Source organism: Eschrichtius robustus, chromosome 10 (genome assembly GCF_028021215.1).
Source record: "Eschrichtius robustus isolate mEscRob2 chromosome 10, mEscRob2.pri, whole genome shotgun sequence".
Lineage (NCBI taxonomy): Eukaryota > Metazoa > Chordata > Mammalia > Artiodactyla > Eschrichtiidae > Eschrichtius > Eschrichtius robustus.
This window is the reverse complement of record NC_090833.1, coordinates 8,898,132-8,906,097: the sequence shown is the minus strand read 5'-3', so window position 1 is coordinate 8,906,097 and position 7,966 is coordinate 8,898,132.

Sequence of the window (7,966 nt, the reverse complement as noted above, 5' to 3'; positions counted from 1 at the left end):
GGCTTAGTAGTTGTAGCACACAGGCTTAGTTGCTCTGTGGCATGTGGAATCTTCCCGGACCAGGGCTCGAACCCGTGTCCCCAACAGTGGCAGGCAGATTCTTAACCACTGCACCACCAGGGAACTCCCCACTCTCCCCTTTTGAACAGAACCCTTTTCTCCTAGTTTGTCTGCCATAGTTCAGCACATTGAATTCACAACGACAATATGGACGCTATAGAATAAATCATTAACAGGCTCTCAGAGAGCACACTATCTAGTAGGTAGAGTCATGCTTTCAAAAGGCCTAACGCTATGTGCTGTTCTAGATGCTGGGGATATGGCAATAAATAAAACAGATAAAATTCTCAGCTCTCCTGGAGTTCACATTCTAGAGGCAGATAAGACTGGTAGCTCTCTAACACTAACGAGACTTACCACAAACTTCAACACAGGAACAGGATAACTAGGGAAATGCAAGAAGCCTTCCTAGTGCCATGAGCATCTGAGCAGGGCCTGAAAGGATGGATAGAATTCTGACCTGCGGAACTGTGGATTGGAGTGAAGAAGAGAACAACCTACCCAGAGGGAAAATATGAAGAAAGGCATGGAGGTGGGGAAGTGTGAAAAGAGCTGTGGAAATACAGTAGGAAAGGTAGGTTTGGGGGCCAATGTGTTACTATGGTAATGGATGTCAACTACCAAGCATTCATTGTATGCCAGACTCTGTGCTACATTCTTTACGTGCAATATCTCTTTAGGTCTTTACTGCAATCCAGCTTGAAAGGTAAGGGAAAACCAAGGCTCAGAGAGGTTAAGTAAGTAAGTGGCAGAGCCAGAATTCCGAACTAGGTCATCTGACTCTGGAGCCCAAACTTGCGGCAATTACAACCTGTTGGTGCTCGAGGTCATGAAGGACCTTAGATCCCAGGCTGAGGAGTAGGGATTTGATTTCAACTCCAAAGGGCGATGATCAGAGCTGTCAGGAAAATTAACCCACTGGAATGAAATGACCCATGACGTATTTGTGCTGCATTCCCTACAGGGAATGGGCTGAGTGACAAATAACAGGCTTGCCAACGTGGTCTCCTGGGTGTGGAACAGGTGCCTGGTGGGAGGAGCCAACATGAGCCCAGGTAGGTCAAGTTCAAAGTCAGTGTTGAAATGGGGCAAGCTGGACTCCTAGTAGCCTAATGGGGGGTGTTGTTAACCTAGGTAGGGCCATCTGAGAACAATAATTGCAGAGGCTCCTTTTAAAGTTGCTTTTCTTCCATGGGATGTTTGCCTCTGGCACATTGATCGTGTACCCTCCTGTCATGCATGCCAGTGAAATTCCAATTAGCAATTTCTTTCATGTAATTCAAGAATTGCTCACCAGTGTCCTCAAGAATGGGCAGCAGGGACTTCCCTGGTGGCGCAGTGGTTAAGAATCCGCCTGCCGATGCAGGGGACATGGGTTCGAGCCCTGGTCTGGGAAGATCCCACATACCGTGGAGCAACTAAGCCTGTGTGCCACAACTGCTGAAGCCTGCGCACCTAGAGCCCGTGCTCCGCAACAAGAGAAGCCACCGCAATGAGAAGCCCACACACTGCAATGAAGAGTAGCCCCCACTCGCTGCAACTAGGGAAAGCCTGCACGCAGCAAAGAAGACCAGCGCAGCCAAAACAAAAAAAAAGAAAAGAAAAATGGGCAACACTCACCCTCTTCTTTACATGAAGGTAACGAGGGGAAAGGTGGTTGGCAAGGAATTTCAAGAACTCCATCCACACACACATTCAATTAAGTTCAATTTTTTTAAGGGACTTCCCTGGCGGTCCAGTGGTTGGGACTTGGCGCTTTCACTGCCATGGCCCCGGGTTCAATCCCTGGTCGGGGAACTAAGATCCCGCAAGCGGTGCGGAGCAGCCAAAAAAAAAAAAAGGTCAATTCTTTGAAGACTTGGAAGGTGGCTGTCACCACCGCTGTCCTCTTTATCTCACCTAGATGATTGCGCCAGCCTGCTCTCCTCACTCCACTTCCTACACACACCTGTCAACCTCACTCTTCCATGTCACCAAGCTGCTCTGAAACCTCCAGAGGCTCCCCAATTCCCACCAAAGTTGGTCCAAACTCTCCAGACCATAGGATTAGACTTCCAGACTTCCTTTCTGGTTTGTTTTCACTATTTCTCCACCTTACCTATTCTACTCTCCAGCTAAATCCCATATTCCCTTGAAATTGCTCTCAGCTTCCCTCTAACCATGAGCGTTACTGAGATTCCCTCTGCCAAGCATGCTCATTATGTCCTCTCCTCCTGCCAGCATCCTGCCCATTAATCCTGTCCCAAATAAAGGCCATTTCTAATGCCACCTCCTCAAAGAAGCTTTCACTTTTTCCCATCTCGGTATCATCTGTTCTTCCTTAGAGCCCCTGAAAAACTTAGGATGTGTCACCCCTGCAGGCATCGTTTGTATGCACATTGCTAAGCTCTGTGAGGACCAGAAGGGTGTAGAGACCTGCTTATGTCTGTTCATTACATGTCTGTGTTACAGCAGAGGGCCTGGCACCCAACCAGTTTGTTCAGTTGAAGTCAGAGCAGCCTCCTACGGTCTTTAGCAAGGCTTGGGTGGCAGTAGCAAGATGAGAAACTGGAGAGACCAAAATACTCACTGAGATAAAGAAATATCAAATTCTCGTTCTGAAGAGAGCTGAAAATGCGTGACACTATACTGTTATTGGTGGTATTTCCTCTTCTAAATTGTCGCCCTGCAAATGCAGATTTTTTGCAATCAGCCCCCCAACCCCCAAGCCAGGAACTGCCTCAGAAATTTCTGGGTATTGAAGGCTGGCTTTGTCACATTCAAGTTGCTCCCTTCCTGGAGGCTGAAATGTGCTGACTCACCGAGAGGACCTGGCTGTACCTCCAGCAGCCCGTGAACAACAGTCACAGCCGCAGCGGACCTGCTGCTCCTTGGGTGCCTCTCTACCCTCTTCGCAAATGGAGGCTGATGATAATTCAGCTCTATTTTCTTTTTGAACTTAGGAAAATGACTAGCTTGTCTGACTTTAAGCACAGTCTCTTCCTTGTTCTGTGAGTAATCTTACCAGAGTCACAAACTGCTCCTTTTAGAAATCCAGACCCCAAAGAATCACCCTGCCTAGGGCAGGATGAAAGTCAACTTGTTATTCTGCAGAATGCCTGGGAGGCAGTGTGTCCTGTGATCAGAGTGGCACTTGAGGGGTGGGTATTCTGCAAGATGGAAGGGCAGCCTCAGAGTCTGTGGTTGGGAGCCCCTTCCCACATATGACCCTTATCTGCTCCAGGGGAAAGTGTTACACGTCTTAAAGATCTTTTCCAGACAACAGCTACACTTTCTAGCAGCTACTGACCCCTGGCCTCCATCAGAGGTCATGATGATAAAGAACTTGTACAGACAGTGATCAAGGAAAAAAGCCTGGGTGAGAGGTCCTCCCCTGTTCACTAGGAAAGGAGCGTTTTCTCTTGGTAGAGTTTAATGACCCCTACGGACACAAGAAACCTGGGCAGGGTGTGCTAGTCTTTTCATTGCTCTCTGAGTTGGTTTAAACTTATATTTACCCCAAAGCTTTGCATTATCATTGTGTGATTCAGTCCTGGACCTCAGGATTTCCTGCTGGCCACATGCACTTTTTTTTGGTAACTGAAATATGATCAAGCATAAAAATGCACAAATCATAAATGTACAACTCAATGAATTTTCACAAAATGAATGTACCCATGTCATCAAAAAACATGGGGCTCAAAACTCCCCTCATTCCTCTTTCCGTTTCCTGACTGTAAGCACTGTAGATTAGTTTTGCCTGTTTTTTAACTTTATATGAATGGGATCGTAGAGCACACATACTCTTGTGACTAGCTTCTTTGGCTCAATGTTATGTTTCTGAGCTTTATCCACATTGTTGGGTGTGATTGTAGTTCCCCATATTCATTTTTAATTCCTTTGTTCTGTAAATGGGATGGTCCCCAAAACTGCAACTCAAACTCCATCAGAGTACCATACTCTATAGCAGACCATTTCAGCTGTGGACTAGATTGTCATACATAATTCTCATCCTGCTAGAAACAGCATTCCCATCTGCAAGAATGTGACACAAGCAAGGGAAATGATGGGTATTTGGAGAGACTCCTGGGCCAACAATATGGCTTGAATTTGAACAAGAAAGGGCCATGCTTAAATTTTTTCCTCCAATTCTGAGCTTCTGGGTCTCTCGATAGAGGGCTACGGTCAGGCTGTCTTTGGAGTGTGCTTTAGAATTCAAGAGGGTCTTTCTGCTGAGGATGTTTAACTGGGAGAGGGATCCAGAGGCTCAAATTATCAGCGAAACTTAAAGAAGAGCTCCACACATTTCATTGAAAGGAATGGCTGTCTAATGGGTGGGTTTCTGGGATACATTTTTGGTACAAGATTGCTGATGTGTTAATGGAAAAGAGGTTGTTTTAGGTGACCCCTCCCACTGGGAGAAGGAACTCCATCAGTTACACGCTTCCATTGGCACCTGGGGCTTGTTGTTGCTCACTTCTTAGAGGTAAACTCTGCCTGTTTTTCAGCTCTGTGGAAAGGCAGGGTGAACAGCAATTTTGAGAGGAGATTGAAGTGAGGACCAGGAGGGCTGGCATTGTAGGGGATGGCAGCTGGATGCTGCCCACTCAGGAGGGCTCTGTGAATCTATATTCCTAGTTCTGAGCCATCTCATCCTAGTGGGAGCCAGCTAGAGCCTGACATCTTTTTATCCTTCCTCAGTTCCTGGTTTTAAGACATTTATTGAGCTTGGTGCTAGGCACAGGGACCACGGTGGGGAACAAGACACAGCCCCTGCTCTCAAGTCACAGGAAGCCCCTGACAACAGGAAATGCTGGTAACTTCTAAGAATTGTGTGAGAGCCAGACAAGGTCCCTGTCGTTAAGCTGCTTAAGCCTGACAGACGAATCAGCAGATGCCTAGGGCTCAGCGTGATAGCTCCCAGGTAGTTGGACATGATAGAGAAGGCTTGGCAGGAAAATAAGACTTATCCTAACAAACCCCACTGTGGACATAGGAGCTTCTGGCTTTTGCTTGTTTATCACACATAAGACACTTTGCAAAGTGCTTTACAATCATTATCTCATTGTACTACTCCTAACAACCCTTTGGGATCAGAACACTTATCTCCATTTCACAGATGGGGAAACAGAAGTTCAGAGAGGTTAAGCATCTTACCTTTGTTCAGGGAGTTTTGACCAAAGAAACTGTGTTCTTAATTTTATTGCTTGACCGGAAGTTGAGCCACCCCTAACAAGACTTCAGGCCCCAAAGTTCTGCCTAAGACTCCAAAAAGATGACCATGTCCAACTTGGTCAGAATTCAGGGAACTCAAGGAAAAAGAAACAAGAAGAAGTTTAAAGGAAGAGGAGAATGGGTGGAGGTTACTTATCTGTATGTCTTGTGAGTACGGGGAGTGGGTTAAAAAATAAGAATTGTTACAGTGTAAATTGTCAGCTAGGCCAGGCTTCCATGCTGGGAGATAACAAAGGGGCTTTGATTCTCATCATGCAGAGATGAGATCCTCTCTGCGGAGGAGTACCCTGGACAAATGTAACCCACTGACTAGTTTGGCCGTGAGTGCATTTGAAGTAAAGAAGGGGCTAAGATTCCCCAACCTGCTTGAGTCTTGACTGACAAGGAAGGCATCGTCCCCTTTGAACAGAGACTGTTCTTCAGGCAATGAGAGTGGGAGGGAGGGAGGGAGCAGATCCGCTGAAGAGTTTTTCTCATTAAGTGGCCAGAGGCGAAGATTCCAGGGAGCTAAGCTCCATGATGAAAGGGGAGCCGAGAATGACAGTGGTTGGGGGAGGACAGGGGAGATCCAGAGGGGGTGGGGAGGGGGTACGGGAGACAAAGCCAGGGTGCACTCCCATGCTGCACTGTCCCCTGCATTGCTGCCATTAGCTCAGTCCCTCCTACGTGAACAGCTACTACTGATTCGGCAACCACTAAGTACAAGCCTTTGAAAACCACTTTATTTCAGCTATCTCATGGGATTCCCATAACAACCATCTGGGACAGGTGAACTACGACCACGTCCATCTTACAGATGGGAAACCGAGGTTCAGAGGGTCTGATTAGCTTGCCCAGGGTCTCGTGGTCTTTACCATGTTGCCCAATCTTAGAAAGGTGGCGAAAAAAGTTGTGTCTAGTAACAGTGGACGCACTGAATCTGAAAACAAAGCCAGCCCCGTTCTGGGCCAGGGATAGTGGGCAGGACCACAGGGATGAGACCAGGAGACAGAGGAGACACAGGAGCTGCTGAGGAGCAGATCCTCGAGGAGCCCAGCAGAAGAGGATTGATCAGAACAGGGCAGGTACACAGGCAAACCCCAGCTCAGTGTCAGCAGCCGGAAGAAGATTAAGGTCAGGAAGGCAGGTAAAGGTGCCATGAGCCCCTGCTCACCCGGCAGCTGTAAGCATCCTCTGGCTTGATACAGAAGTCAGGTAAGAATTTCAAACTGGTATAAAACTTTGTCATCGGGTAATGTACTGCCTTCTCTCTTTTCCCCTTCCCTGTTTATTTTTTCCATAGCCCTTCTCACCATCTAACATACTATATATCTTGTTAGTTTACACCTCTCTTTCCCTGATAGCATGTACACTCCTGAAGAGCAGGGATTTTTTTTTTTTTTCCTGTCCACTGCTATATCCCCAGCACCTACAGCAATGTTTGGCACTTAATTAGCACTCAAAAAATATTTGTTGAATGAATAAATATGCAACAGTCCTGTCATGACAGGGTTTCCCAGGCATTGTGTGCCTGCACTGCCCAGCTGATCTGCCCTGAGTATGGTGATGTCACCTCCTCCTATCAGGGCTCCATCCTGCTGTCACTGATGCCTGCAGTGTGAACAGGCGGGGAGAGGATGCACGGCGACTCTAGGAGGCAGGATCAAAAACCAGATGCTGAGCACCTTGTTCATGCTCAGCCAGTCAAAAAATCAAAGGTCATGGCGGCAGATGTAGACATTGACCAAAACTCAATTTACCTCATTAACGTTGATTAAAAGAAAGAAAGATGGACTCTCCTCCCTCCTCCACAGTGCCTGGAACCATCCCGAAGCCCCAGGGACTCGGTTCCCAAAGGGCTCCCCTCCATTCCGATTCTGTTGTAAGAAGGAAAAAAAAAGAGGGATTAAAGAGACACCCCCTCTCCAGATCCTCATATTCGAAATCTTTAGTGAAGCCATCAAACAATCAGATGCCATGACTTTTATTTTTCAACAGCTTTCAACTCAAGAAAGTGCTTAAGTCATGTCTAAGGTCAGTGGAACTATTTGTTCTGGGGAATTTTACTGAGGGGAAAAGTTTCCATCTCCCCGGGCATCTTTTTTTGAAGAGTCTTGGTCATCAAAGTCATCCTGCAAAACCCTCTGACTTCTGAGGGAAGGCGAGCAATGCTTCTGGTCTCGTGTTTGATGGACAGGATGTTGGCTTTACATTAAACACATGTGGCAGCAAGAATGCTCTTCACGTGCAGCTTGCTCACTTCGTTGAAATCCAAGGCATGCCTGGCAGGTTTGTGCCTGGTTTAGAACACTTAGAGCTCAATCACCTTTTGAAACCAGGCTGCATCTTTGCAGATGTCTTCACTTTACTAACTTTAGTCAGACATCTGCCTGTGAGAAAATGTGACGTGAGTTACAGCAGTCCACCTCAAGACATAGCCTTCAAGAATGCCATTGATTCTGAGATACACTCTGGATTTATTGACCGAGTTTGGGGCAAAAACCACAACCAGATTAAATATACTCATTGATCGTAAAATGTCTTTCCAGGAATGTTTAAATGTGAACAAGAATGTTTATTAAAAGAGGAAATTCGGGAATGTTAGGCCCCACTGTCAGATGGGTAAGAAAGGGTAAAAAAGATTAAGTGATTCACCCAAAGCAACTCTGAAGTCTCCGCTATTCTCTTGACCAGAAGACAACACTGCCTACCA